Here is a 5,413-nt window from a genome sequence, read left to right on the forward strand (position 1 = left end):
AGACTGAGGGAGAGAGAGAGAGAGAGGTGTGTGTGTGTGTGTGTGTGTGTGTCAGTGTGACGTCACGCACTCACACACGCACGCAGACGCGCAAATGCAAACACTCGCTGCAGGCGCGCTCTGGTGTGGCGTGCGCTGTAAGTGAAAACACATTGTGAGCTCTTCTGAGGAAAGTTTATAAGCAGCGAGTGAACTACCTTAAATGCGCGTGATTTTATTTTTTATTTTTTCAAACCCGCACTAATTTAATTTTGTACCAGACCAGGAACCGCCAGGTTCAAATGGGCTAAATCATATCATTCAGACCCTTATAATTTTTCATAATGAAAAAAACCACACACACATAATATGCATACTGTTAAACGCGATTGCCCTTATTATTGATTTCAATTAGTCTCCGTGATTTATGCACAGTTGTTTAAAATAAAAGTGAGCAGGACACTACAGTTACAAAAACAGGACGTTCTGACCATCATAACCAAATTAAGCTACATTTATTTTTATATTACATATCTCAACCCACATAATTCGACAGAAACACAATTTGATTAAAACTAAACTAAAAACTATTTTGCAAAATAAAAACTATATATATTAAAAATTAAAAAAAATAAAAATTGATCAGGGTTGAATTTGAGTATGGCTGTTTTAAAGTATAGGAAAATAGCTAAATATTATTTTAAATTAAATATTTCGCAGTATTACTTTTTGACAGTATTACTGATCAGTACCGTTTAAGTAAAAAAATGGCAATATTTTAAATTAAATGCTGTATTAAAAAATTAATTAACACATTAATGTAAGAAACCTAAATCAGTCGTGGATGCAAGTCACAGAAATAGCGAAAAGAGAAAAGTATTGGCGAAAAATACTCGAAAGACCTATTATGTCCATCGTGACTCTGATATCATTGTATAAAAGTAGCAAATATTACTTGCTGTTCCTGTGAATTGTGGTCCATCTTTATTCCATGACTGTCCTTCACGTGAACATGTTGTTCAAATGAAACTGAGGTTAATTTTTTTTTCTGAAGTTTGCACAACGGCATACCAAGCATCAACATCTGACTTACAGCTGGGTTTAACAAGCTTTCCTTCTTTTTATAAACTGTCAAGCTTCGAGTCAATAGCACAAATGTTTCTCCCTGCAGTAAACATTAGATTGTCTGTTCGGTGCATTCATAAAACGAAAATGTCAAAATGTCACTGCCTGTCGTAATTAGCCTTTTATTTTAAAAAAAGAGAGATTGTCATATCAGCATGGCAGCACCAGCGTGACTTCGAAAAAACAGCCACATTTTCCTCATTCTTCCAGTCATGTCATAACTCAACTGACTCTTACCCCATATTTTTCAGAGGGAGTAGGGACATTTCTAAACATGTATATCGAGGCCAGGGGAGTTGACAGGAGACCCGACGTCTCTTGTTTCTGCCAGAACAGGCCGGCCGAACAGTTAGAACAAGAGATCAGGGCATGAGGGTGAGAGAGCGAGAGGAAACAGGAGGTCATACGGTGGAGGGGTTGGCGACCTTCCTGACTGCTGTCAGGGACAGATTAAATAAACTACAGATAGAGGTGATGAGCTTCGGTGTCTTAGCAATTTCCTAGCAAATGCCTGAGGACCTTTGCTGAAGGCGTCTCTGACTGGAAAACGTTTTACTGGAATCTATAGTAAACGCACTTTAGCTATGAACCGGATCAAACATGACTAATGAGTCGACTCCCACATGTAAACTGAAAGAAGTGACGCAAAGATCTTCTACCAAATCACAGCAGCACATAGTCAAGCATATATCTTCTAGAAGCACTTTAAGATGAAATCAGTAGATGCACAAGCACCGGATGAAGTTCTTGAATGAAGCCTATTTGCATTTAGTATAGATATACTATAAATGACATTAGTATATGTAGTATAGATGGTTGGCATGGATTTTTACTGTAACGTACATCATGTTTTGGGGGAATAACTAACTAAAAGTACTCACGGTACTAAAAGTCCAAAATGTTGGAGAAATGTTGTGGGTCCATTGTCAGTTTTGCTGCACTTTATGAAGCATCTCTCACAAAGAACTTACAATGTACCTAGAGTAAACTCGTGGGTTAAAGTCAGGTTTAGGGTAGGTTCAGGCTTAGTATCCAGTTATTGTAATTGTTATAATAGGTACATTTCACGGTTTTGTTAAAATGTGTGGAAGATGTTAAAAAAGTACTGACATATAAATCACTATTAGTATTGTAGTATTATAGTATTATAGTACAGTATTATATTTAAAAATGAACAACCAAAACCTAAAACAATACAATGACTTTTTGTTTGAATAAGTGCTAAAATATAAGCATTACCAGAGATGCTTGGATTTTAAATTGACTTGACTGACAACGGTTTAGTAGCGTATTCAAAAATCTAATGTAAATGTTCAAATAACGCTTTGAAAAAGTTTCATAAAAAGGTAAAACTCACATTTTCAGCCTTTAAATAAGGATAACTGATTAATAAATGGTTATATGGTTATTTTATCTGCTCCATGTATAATTCTAGTTAACTTATCTAAATTGTTTAAATGTGGAGAATCCACATGAGCTTATTTTTCATCAGTCGGTCAAAATGTACAGTGGGGCGTCCAAATGTGTTCAGTTTTGGCAAGACAGAAACTGCACACAGGTTCTGTAAATCAACCCACTGACAGCTGGTGGCGCTTATGGAAAATCTACGGTTGTTTCCCTTAAACTCAGTGGACAAAGCAGTACAGTGATTAAGAACACTTCCTTTATGTACCACATGGAGCAAAGACACATTTCATTTGCATAATTCTCTTAGCACTCTTTTAAAAAGCATCAAAGCATACTAGGTATATGGCTTTCTTTTTTCAGATGAATCCAGTTTATTATAATTATGTTAAAAACTGTCCAAGCCTTTCCATGGGATTAGGGCTGGGCGAAATATCACATACTACAGTATAGTCATGTGCATCTATACAGTAAAGCCGGTTCGTGGTAAATCACCTGTTTTCATCAGTTGTGGCAGTTGATAAACAGAGCCGTAGATCACGAGCAATGCAATATCATGTTCAGCTTTGCAGGCGGTACATTAGCGATACTGAACGCTATATTGCATAACAAACCAGCGACCCACGGCTCTGCACCGGCTTTACTGACTAAATACAGCATGCTATCACCCAACCCTACATGGGATGCTCACAGTTCAGAAGATGAATAAATATAGTATGTGCATGCATAATAAAATGTGCCTTGCACAATTAAAAAAATAGCTCTGATTGGATTTGTCTGAAAAAGGAAAAGTCACATATACCTTGGATGCTTTGAAGGTGAGTAAAACACAGACTAGTTTTCATTTTTGGTTGAACTAACCCTTTAACTCACCTGTGGTCCAAGCAAGACAAGGAAGCTGTATGATGCCTATCCACTGACTAGCGCCATCCACATCACTAGCGTCTTGCACTAGCTCTGTTATGCCCATGCGTAACTTCACACATTACATAGTCAAATGTTGGAAAGCTTATGTGCACTTAGTTCTTCTGTCTTGGGTTAGGGTGAAAAACTCCATCTCCATCTCCCTCTCCTCCAGCTACCAACTTGTCCAACATTGTGATTTTTGAAAAATGTTTTCAGAATTCCCAAATCACCACTGTTGTGAACATAAATGGCGAAATTCTGTTCATTTTTAGTTGAAAATGGTATTTATGTATGTTGCCCTTTCTCTTTCACTCTGCTTTTTCCAAACATCAGACATCTCTTCAAATATTACTTCTCGAAGTGAACTTTCTTTCATTGATCAGTGTGCAATATCCGTGAATCCTAATCACGTTACGGTGCCCTTTTGAGCTTCTTGTGAAGTGTGTGAACAGCAGTTCTTGGACTGTGTGCAGAGGAGCAGAATCCAAATCATAATATATACCGACAACCAGCTAAAATGGTCTTCTCAACCGGGAAGTGCTTGGTCATGTACAATTCCAGAAATCCGAAGTGTCATTTTTTAACTGATATAGATTGTGGCCCATCACTGAAAGCTGTCTAGCATAACCACCATTTCACCTAGCTGAACATTCCTTTCAGGATGTGAGATCTTCTACATGCGGGTAGCTAAGAACTCTTGAGTGGCTCACAGAGCGTCTTTCTCTACAGATGTTTGTTATTGAGTCAGTGAGGTCAGTAATCACATTTTCACTGTGTGTTAGCGATACCTCACTGTGGGTGTGTCCTGGGGGTCATGGCAGGATTGGTAAATCCCTTTGAAGCCCATTGCAACTCCCAATCCCACCATCTTGTCAGTTTACTCACAGATTCAAAGGAATTTCTGAGTTAATGCCTTCCATATAGGCTCACATAAACCGGGGTGCTTCAATATTACCGTTCTAGCTCTTTCTTCTCTCCGTAGGGGAAAAATCGAAGAGAGACACTTGGTTGAAAAAAAAAACATAAACGGGATCTTCAAAGACATCTGAGGTCTGGTCAGTATTACCCCAAGTATCTACATGGTTTTGATCAACCAATCAATTCACAAGCTGAGCAAACAGGTGCTATGCAGGCATCTAATAAACGTAAAGCTACTGGTTGCTTTTGAGCAAGAATTACTGTTAATACAGTTTTTCATCTATTATATTATAATTATATATTAATTACTTTTCAAAGAAGTCAGACGTACAGATTTCATCCACTATCAGATTATCAAGTGGTTCAAACCATCCTTGAAGTTGGGCGGGTTTTAACTTGGAGCAGTAGGCAAGCACAAACTCAGAACATCTAATAACCATAAACCAATGCCCTGGCAACCATCCACAACATTTTAGCAGTGTTGCAATGAGTTTTGCATAGGCCATGAGTTTTCTCCATAAAATGTAAAAATCCAGTTTTACTCCAGTGCTTGTGTGACACCAAATTTAACCTGACCGAAAAGGCAACAAGCAACGTGAACTACTGATCGCTTCATTCCTCAGTTTGTAGCTTTGCCCTCTACCTAAGCAAATGGAAAAAGATGGAAAAGCCATTATTTGAAACAAAAAAGCCCTGTTATTTAGAGGAAAACTCGGTGTAGTTTGACATAAGGAACCAATTAACCCCCTCCCCACCCCCCCAACCCCCTTACCCTACTCTACCTCTGTCTCGGCCATCCTGGAGAGAGAGCAGAGGAACTTGTTGGCAGTAGACATACCACCAGGTTATGAACATCTGCATTTTTGTATTACGGTCTTATAATAGCAACATCTGAGCCTGTTTATACATATATAATTTTTTTATTTCATTTAATTAAATTAAATTTTTACATTATGATGGAGACAACAATGTATATGTGTCAATGACACAATGCACAATAAGGGTATATTTAAGTCCACATTGATTAAACTATAAATTTTGTGAATACTAAAAATACATTGAAATGAAATTTATTAAGACA

The sequence above is a fragment of the Puntigrus tetrazona genome, chromosome 10, assembly GCF_018831695.1.
Source record: "Puntigrus tetrazona isolate hp1 chromosome 10, ASM1883169v1, whole genome shotgun sequence".
In the NCBI taxonomy this organism is placed as follows: Eukaryota; Metazoa; Chordata; class Actinopteri; order Cypriniformes; family Cyprinidae; genus Puntigrus; species Puntigrus tetrazona.